Raw genomic sequence first — 9,580 nt, 5'->3', positions numbered from 1 at the left:
AATGAAAAAAATTTTTTGCTAATTCATATTGATATAATAAATCCGTATATGTATTTGTTCGATAGACATAAAATTTTGCACACAAATAGTTGTCGACTATGCATCGATTTTGCACGCTTCAATTCATATTACGCTACTGGAATTTTCAAAGACGCGATAATTTGTCGATTCGTCGTGGTAATTGGTCGCCGATGAAGCGCTAACGGATGCGCTTATCTGGAGAAATAAACAGAGAGAATTTTCTGAAAGATTTTCAGTAATTATCGAGACTTCAGGAAAGATACGTACCTTGTTTTAGTCATTACTAGTTTACTTGAGATTTAGAATTCAATTTATCGTCGGGAATTATGTTGGGATTCTCGGTAAGTGTTGACATGAATATTTGCATTCAACAAGTAATAATCTCACCAGCACGTATTGATTAATTTTGAAACAGTAGTTTCTTTTTTGATTCATCCATCTTATAGAAACGTATTTCAGGTTTGGTAGAATTCTTTTTGTGTCAAATTATTTCAACGAAACTCCTCAGGTTTATTTTATAATAAATATAATCATCGTGGATCCGATAACACGTTGATTACGAAAATGCTCATGATTAGATTTTCATTTCAGAAATTATGAGTCGTCAACTGAAATTTACTAAAAAATTTCTCAAAGCTGCCAACGATCCTTGAGGGAAGATGCTAACTGAAACTTTGAACATCGAATTCGAAAAACTGGTCTGGAGTCCTTGAAGATTTTTTTTAAAGTCATATCGTTCTCAAGATGCTTTCAGTGAGTATCGAAATTGGGACACCATGTACAGAAGATAGAGGAAAGAAAATCGAGTTTGGCAATTATATGGGAATATTCGTTTGAAAATGTTGAGTGGAATAGATTTCTTCAGGTTGTTATCGTACAGAGATATTGATTGAATCTTAATTTCGTCATTTTCTTCTAGTTAATTTATCCTCTCAAAATTTCAAAATTATCACAGTTATTGGTACAAAATTCAACCTTCAGCCACCTAAAACTTGTTTCTGAACTATTTCAATCGATACCTGATCAAACTACATTGGCGCTGCCTGTTTCAATTTCACCAAACTAGGCCAATTATCAAAGCTCCCAGTCCCATCCAGAGCTTCTAGCTGATGAACAGAGTGATCACATTAACTGATACAGTTTCTGGGCTTTGTCCGTCCTATTGCAGTGAAATATTACTGGTTAATCTGACACATTAACGCCTGTCAATCCACGATTAAGAATGGCGTTCAACAGCTGCCCTAATGATGTAATTTCTGAGGGGTTCCCGTAGAAAAATGCTCGGTAGGATTAGGATTGTTTGTCCGCTCAGATTTGGAAGTGGTTTCATGTCAGTTTTCTTAACATGGGGTTTGAGACGAGATCGTTCTTTTTTGTGTTCCGCGAATTAACGTTTTGATTTTTAGATGTGATGTGGCGAATGAGATATAAAAAGTGAGGTTAAGAATGTCTGAAATGAATGAAAATCTGTTATATTATGATTCTTGAGTCGAAATGAAACAACCTAACCAGAATGTCTATTATTAACAGGCCAATTGAAAAGTTCCCGGTCTACCATAGTACCATTGGCAAAATTCGATTTTATTATAAAACATGGTTGCCTTCGAAGGCGATAAAGCGATTATAGCGATCTTTTCGATACCATTTTTGTAGTACGATTTGTCTTTCGCTTCAAAATAGGCCTCAGTTTCGGCGAGAACTTCTTCATTGGCGCTTAATTTCTTTCCAGCGAGGATTCTTTTGAGGTCTGAGAAAAGGAAAATGTAGCTGGGGTCCAGATCTGGCGAATACGGTGGATGCAGAAGCAATTCGAATCCAAATTCATGCAATTTTGCCATTGTTTTCATTGATTTGTAACACGGCGTCCTAATGAAACAACACCTTTTTTTCTTCAAATGAGGCCGTTTTTTAACGATTTCGTCCAATAACCCTATATAATAATCGCTGTTGACGGTCTGGCCCTTTTGGAGGTAATCAATGAATATTATACCTTGCGCATCCCAGAATACTGATGCCATAACCTTGTCAGTTGACTGTTGTGTTTTTCCTCGCTTTGGATTCGGTTTATCGTGTGTAGTCAACTCAGTTGACTGTCGATTGGACTCCGGAGTGAAATTATGGAGCCATGTTGCATCCATTGTCACATATCGGCGCAAAAATTCAGGTTTATTGCACTTAAACAGCTTCAAACACTGCTTAGAATCATTAACACGTTGTTGTTTTTGATCGATTGTGAGCTCGCGTGGCATCATTTTGCACACAGTTTTCCCACAGGTGTAAAAATTGGATCAATTCGTGGATCGCTTCAAGAGAAGACCAATTTTTTTGAACGCGGGATTCGTACGCAGCCCGAAAGATGGGAAAAGTAGTCGCCAGCGATGGACAATATTTTGAATCATAAATGTGTAAATGTGTGTTTTTTGCAATAAATTCCCGAATTTCGGAGTTAACGGCGGAAGCAAAGTTGTATCCCATGTATAAAAAATTTATCGCAGTCGGTAGGATTCGAACCTACGCTCCCAGAGGGAATCTGATTTCTAGTCAGACGCCTTAACCGCTCGGCCACGACTGCTGCTTCTGTACAAGGAGAAAGGAACTAATGAAAATCACAAATGTGGTCTACTTTTGGAAATAATGAAGTCGAAAAGTACCCGAAAACATCTCATCCAGAAACCATTTTTCTAAGTGAATCACTAATTGGTTAAAATAGCTGAAAAGGATGCAAATAACTTCGTTATTTCGACTTAGGAATTGCAATATTGTACAAGCTTCTATTAGTTTATATTTACTTTTGTAGCATATGAAAATTCAATTGTAACTCAAGTAAACCTCAAGTGAGTCATTAAATTTGGTAATATTAAGTATTTTAAAGAAATTATTATTTCAATAATCATAAAAAGACAAATCCAACGAATGACTAAAAACAAAAGCTTTTTATTTCACTTCTTCATCTGCCTAATTACAATTGAAATCTTCAAATTCAACCTTAGAACAGAGCCTTGGGGAATCCCCCTTCCAACTATTGAAGAACAAAAATTTTATGCATCGCAGTCGGTAGGATTCGAACCTACGCTCCCAGAGGGAATCTGATTTCTAGTCAGACGCCTTAACCGCTCGGCCACGACTGCTGCTTGTGTAATAGGAGAAAGGACTACTGAAGATGACATATTCGAACTATTTTTGGAAATATTAAAATAGGAAGGTACCCGAAAACATCTATGTAGGAACGTTTTTTCTAAGTTAATTACTAATTGGTCAAAATAGCTGAAAATTATGAAAATAACTTCATTTTTCCGATTTAGGAATTGCAATATTGTACAAGCTTCTATTAGGTTATACTTACTTCAGAAGCATATGTTAATTCAAATGAAACTCAAGTAAACGACAAGTGAGTCTTCAAATTTGATAATATTTAGTATTTTAAAGAAATTATTATTTCAATAATCATAGAAAGACAAATCCGACGAATGACTAAAAACAAGAGCTTTTTATTTCACTTCTTCATCTGCCTAATTACAATTGAAATCTTCAAATTCAACCTTAGAATAGAGCCTTGGGGAATCCCCCTTCCAACTATTGAAGAACAAAAATGTTACCCATCGCAGTCGGTAGGATTCGAACCTACGCTCCCAGAGGGAATCTGATTTCTAGTCAGACGCCTTAACCGCTCGGCCACGACTGCTTGTTGGTGCATTTGAAATAATGCAGTTATGTGTGCGCAAAGTTCCAGGTCTTGCTCTACCAGCAATTTGAACTTGTCAGCTACTTAGATCAGCTGGCTTTCTAGACATTTCTACTATGTTTTGAATGATTGTATGAAATTGAAAACAGTATACAAGATTTCGTTTCTGTGTTGATGAAATTAATTATTTGAAATAATAACTCAAATAAAATACAAAGTTTTTTTATTGATAATATCTAACATAAAATATGAATATTTAAATGAGTAAGATTAGTAAGCTAAGGTACCTACTACCTATACATGCTGATATTGCCTTGATGAATATAAATAGGTATAGGTAAGTATATTATTTAATTATTTCAGAAATTATCAAGAAGGTATTTAATTTTAATGAGGACGATTGAAATTATCGATATCCTATTAGACCTCAAGTCCACTCATCCCAAGTCAACATCTTCAGACGCGTCAAAGCCAAGCCAAGGATCAATCCATATTTTCAATTCCTAAAGAATCTCGACTTATATCGGGCAAAAACTATAAAAAAACGAGTTGAAAAGGTCGAGAAGGAAGTTTCTTTCAATATTCGACGCTACAATTGCGTTTGGCACTTTTGTATTATGGCCTGAGCCCAAGGAGTGAATGAAATAAAAGGAGAACTTCCTGGGTGGGTTGGGGCACCACAAAGCAAGTACGTGCGTACGAGCACTCCTCTGAGATTCCCCATTGTACAGTAGAAAGATGGTGCAGTCTGATACATCACAATGGAAAATCGAAAAATGTGATATGGGGACGTATTATGACATGTGTAGGCTGAGAAATTTCAGATGTTGATTTAGGTGTTGAATTATTTGGGGATAAGGATTTTTCTTTCGATCGATATTACAGCATCAATATTTGGGATGTACAGTGCATCCCATTTTGGGTGAGACTGCCAGGTTTCTCGCTTGTTATTTAAGATAGAGCCTTGCGGTTTTCACGTTCCTTTCCTACTTTTTCGTGAAACTCAAGTTGGTCTAATCAGATTTTGCATAACTGTTTCCATTCAAGAGATACAGGGCGATTTTGGAAATTGATACTTTTCGGACACCTCCTTTATCTCCGAAGTTATTAGAAATAATGCTGAGGTAAAAACTACGTCTGAATCAGAATTTTGCGTAGAATCCAGTGGCGTACTCAATTTTTTTTTTCGGGGTATGGTTTTGAAGATTCAACACAAACCTATATTTTTTTTAATGGAACACCCTATATATCATTACTTCGTTGAATTCGTTATTTTTTTTTCTTCAAAATGATTTTGATACTATATAGGTAGCATGTTCAGAAATGTTATAAAAACACTAAAACATCAAATAAGGATGATTCTCTTGTAATAGGTAATGGATTTCCCATATAAAAGAAGAATCAATAGGATAATTTTCATTTGTGATTTTTATTCATAGTCGAATGAGAAAACAAAGACAATACACTCATCACTAACATGAAAAACAAAACGTAGGTACTTACCTAATAGCAACAAATAAATAATACAAAAATTTATAAACATTGCATAATATCTTACAGATTAAACTGTTCAAATTGCTGTCCATTTTCCCCTAATACATAATTGACAAAACTTTTCAATACACCTGAGTGCATTTAATATTATAAAAAGGCGGTTTTGTGAATCTTGAAAAACTCCCTCTGATGATGCAGGAAGTTCTTCGAGACTGTTGTGTCTTTTACTGTAGTATATTATATGTATTAGGACAGCAATTTGAAGAGTTTAATCTGTAAGATATTATACAATGTTTATGAATTTTTGTATTATTTATTTGTTGCTATTAGGTAGGTACCTACGTTTTGTTTTTCATGTTAGTGATGAGTGTCTTATCTTTGTTTGCTTACTCTACTATAAATAAAAATCACAAATGGAAATTATTCAATTGATTCTTTTTTTATTTCAGAAATCCATTGCCCATTAACAAAAAAAATCATCATTATTTGATGTTTTAGTGTTTTTTTAACATTTCTGACCATCCTACCTATATAGTATCATACATCATTTTGAAGGGAAAAAAATAACGAATTCAACGAGGTAATGATATATAGGGTGTTCCATTGAAAAAAATATAGGTTTGTGTTGAATCTTCAAAACCATACCCCAAAAAAAAAATTGAGTACGCCACTGGATTCTACGCAAAATTCTGATTCCGATGTAGTTTTTACCTCAGCATTATTTCTAATAACTTCGGAGATAAAGGAGGGGTCCGAAAAGTATCAATTTCCAAAATCACCCTGTATCTCTTGAACGGAAACAGTTATGCAAAATCTGATTAGACCAACTTGAGTTTCACGAAAAAGTAGAACAGGAACGTGAAAACCGCAAGGCTCTATCAAGCGAGAAACCTGGCAGTCTCACCCAAAATGGGATGCACACAGCAACTGGACGCTTTTCAACAGTAGCAAACTCTAAACTCTACAACTTAACAACTCTAAAATTGTTACAACTCTACAACGACTCAATTCTCAATTTTGTAATTTTCATTAACTATTGAATTCATCAATAAAATAACTATAGATAGCTAGGAATCTTTGTATTGCAGAGTTAATTTTGTCAACAAAGTTTTGATTTCAATAGAGTAGGTAAATAGGTAAAGTTTAACAAAATGAATAAGATTGTTACTCCACCACATTGACGCCTGTTTCAATGAAATACATAAAAATAACGATGACAGTAAGTGATGGTAAGTACGTGTACATCATTGTAATGCTGAAATTATGAAAATTTTGACGTAATTCTGCCTTGTTTTCCATGTGAATGACTTTGACGATGAAAGTATGCTGAATAATAGTCTTTCATAATTTTGAAGAAACACTTTTCAGATTTTGAACGAAGAGTTACTAGTCGTGAAAAATATTCGATGCCTAGGTACTCTACTACCCCGTTAATAACTTCCATTGATATTTTTTAACTTGAGTACTGTGTGATAAATTTATTACATATTTAATTGAACAGATTTAATGAAACTCATTGTAAATACTTAGCTATTAAAAGTATTTAAGAATAACGGCATTTCATGAAGTTAATTATTTCTAAACCGCACATGGTTCTGCTGATTATTTTCCAACAAATATCCTGGTCGAAATGTCCTTTTACTGACAATTTCAAACCTTCTACTAAACTCCATGATGATTGGTAGTCAGAACCATAAAAAATTCAAGTAGTATGTATATCGAGAAAAAAATTAAAGTTGGAGTTTTATGAGATATGGAGAAAAAAATTACTCAATAATTCGTGACCAGAAAACCTACATAGTTCAGATTCTTGGTGATCATATGAAATTAAAATTTCAAACTTCGTGGACAATTTAGAGCAAATCAGAGAAAATTCAATAAGAATATTGAATAAAGAAATCACCAATATTTCCATGAATGAATAGATTTAGTTAAGGTTTTTCGTGTATCGAAAAAACCATTTCAAGTTCCTTGCCTAGTTTTGTGTGGATACCATCATCAAGACCTGAAAATTCAAGCAGAATATCGAAAAAAATAGGTAGAGAAGAAAAACCAAGCTTCTTGCAAGATTTTGTGTTAATAGTGGCGTAATAAACTATTCAAGCAGAATAACGGAAATATTGGAGTAAGCACTGATGTGAAGTCAGGAGCTTTTGAGCACTTGTTCATTTATGAACCGATTGCAGCATTGAAAAGCAAATATACATCCATATACATCTATATACATCTGTATACGTCTATATACAGATATGTGGCGTCCAAGGGCGCAATTGGTGCATTAATGAATGAGCGTGACTTCACGTCAGAGCATTCCTCTTTTTTTATTGGGTTGGCATGTAATGAAGCTAAATTCATATAATTGTTTCATCTTTAAAGAACCATATAAAAATAACGAAATCTTATCAATAAATCAGATGATTCTTGAGATGAACCATACAACAGATGCTACATCTTGTGATTTTCAGTTAAGATCATCCCACGGGAAACCCAACAGGTTTGCACATACCGGCCGATGGTCAACTGTTTTTTCTCAAATCTGTCACAGCTCCTCCATCAGAGTAGCAAAAAAAAACATTTCTTATCAAGAACTGGTAAACGAAGTCCGTTGCAGCATTCACCTATATCAAGTTCAATACAGGATCGAGAACTTGTACAATCTGCATCTATCTATGATAAAATAGGGTGTCTATCCGGTTTAAACAGCTTCCATTCATCTCCGTTTTTCCTAACGGTCAGTTTCTTGAGATGAAAGGTCACTCATATTATCCCTAGAGTAATCTGGAAGCTCATCTCGTGGTACTCGCCGGTGTTGCCAGTTTTATGTGGATAGTTCTTCTGGGGACAGCTCTGGATGGTCAGATTTTAATTTAATAATTTATAAAAATTTTTTAGAATTATTAGAGCAGAAAATTATGAAAAGCGAAAGGAATAGATATTTGTTTTACAATGTAGCAAAGTGGTAGATCGACTGCCGCGGCTGATAGTTCATAGCCGAGCGTAGCGAGGCTAGGAATTCAGCCAAGGCAGTTAATCTACTTTGCTGCCGAGTTAAACATCTAATTTTGTATCCGATTGTTCATAATGATATATGTAGGACATTATTGTATTTGCAAATAATTATAATTTCCACAATCTTTTTACTTTTCCTGTAGTGATAAATTGATACAAAATTTGATACAAATCGGAATTGTTGGAATGGTTGGTTGCAATGTAAATGTTTATGTCCATAATGTAGTTTGACAACTTGAGAAATATTTTATTCCCTTCAATAATAATTATTTTGCTGCCTAAGCAGGAAAGGCCTTACTTTGCTGCCTAGGCAGGACAATTAATACTTTGCTGATTGATATGTGAATGTAGAAGTGTAAGAATAACTTCAGCTAAACTTTCGCCTAATGAAGACGGTTATTATGTTTCTGCAAAATTAATATTTGCTTTCAATCGGAGAAAAAATACTTTCCTGAATAAAATTGTCCTATTTGCATCTTAATAGTAACTATTTTTTTCTATAATGTCTGTGTTAGGTACCAGAAAATATAAGAAACTCGAGCAGAATTTTGATGATAACTTATAGATAGAACCGAGTAAAAAATTCTGCGTTTAGATTAAAAATAACAATTTCAGGATTAATTCGTGTTGACTGTAATAATAGAACTCAAAAAGTCAAAGCAAATTATCAAAAATGAGGAAATCAATGACAAGAAACCAGGAGCTTTTGAGCGTTCGTTGACTTAGGCTTTTCCTCATTTTTTCTCAATGTTCTGCCTGAATTTTCTTATTTCTGACGCTATTGATTCGAAATTTGCTTGCAGCTTGATGAGGATTGCTATTTCAAATACGTAAATTTGAACTCAGTTGGATATGTCCCAATTGAAATATTGGGTTTTTCATTCTGCTCGAATTTTATTTGTTGCTGATGATGCTATATCCACACAAGTTTGTTATTCCTTATATACAATCAAAATTTTAATAGGGTTTAAATTTTGAGTGTATCTTCAATATTCTTTTTGAAATTTCTATTGCTCTGATGATATTTATGATCAACTTGAAATTATGCAAGAAGTCCAACCCTGGAAGATTCCGCCAGACTATTTCTCTTTCTGTTTTTTTCCTTCTCCTGTAAATCTTTATTGTAGATACATTTACCTATACCACAGTAAGGTTTTGGGCCAAGGAAAGGACTGTTTTGGTCTCTTGATTTTCTGAATCCTAGTTACTCATGTTTTTGCAAAATGTAACTTGTACCTCGAATATTTTGTTTAAGGAACTGTTACTAACAGAAACATCTTAAATAACTTATTTGTTACTAATTTTTCACAAAAATCTCATTACCTATAGCTTTATAGGACACAATCTCATTCCCAATCTTCTTCAACAACGCCA

At 34.0% G+C, this 9,580-nt stretch overlaps 3 non-coding genes across 3 annotated transcripts; all 3 read right to left on the bottom strand.

Annotated features, from left to right (window-relative positions):
• Window positions 1-2,511: 2,511 nt before the first annotated feature.
• Window positions 2,512-2,593, bottom strand: Trnas-aga. Its single transcript has one exon. It is a non-coding gene; the product is annotated as a tRNA-Ser (tRNA).
• A 474-nt stretch (window positions 2,594-3,067) lies between these two features.
• Window positions 3,068-3,149, bottom strand: Trnas-aga. The gene has a single exon. It is a non-coding gene; the product is annotated as a tRNA-Ser (tRNA).
• A 472-nt stretch (window positions 3,150-3,621) lies between these two features.
• Window positions 3,622-3,703, bottom strand: Trnas-aga. Its single transcript has one exon. It is a non-coding gene; the product is annotated as a tRNA-Ser (tRNA).
• Between the last annotated feature and the right edge of the window lie 5,877 nt (window positions 3,704-9,580).

This window comes from Harmonia axyridis, chromosome 4 (assembly GCF_914767665.1).
Source record: "Harmonia axyridis chromosome 4, icHarAxyr1.1, whole genome shotgun sequence".
NCBI lineage: Eukaryota > Metazoa > Arthropoda > Insecta > Coleoptera > Coccinellidae > Harmonia > Harmonia axyridis.
This window is presented reverse-complemented; position numbering and strand designations above follow the sequence as displayed.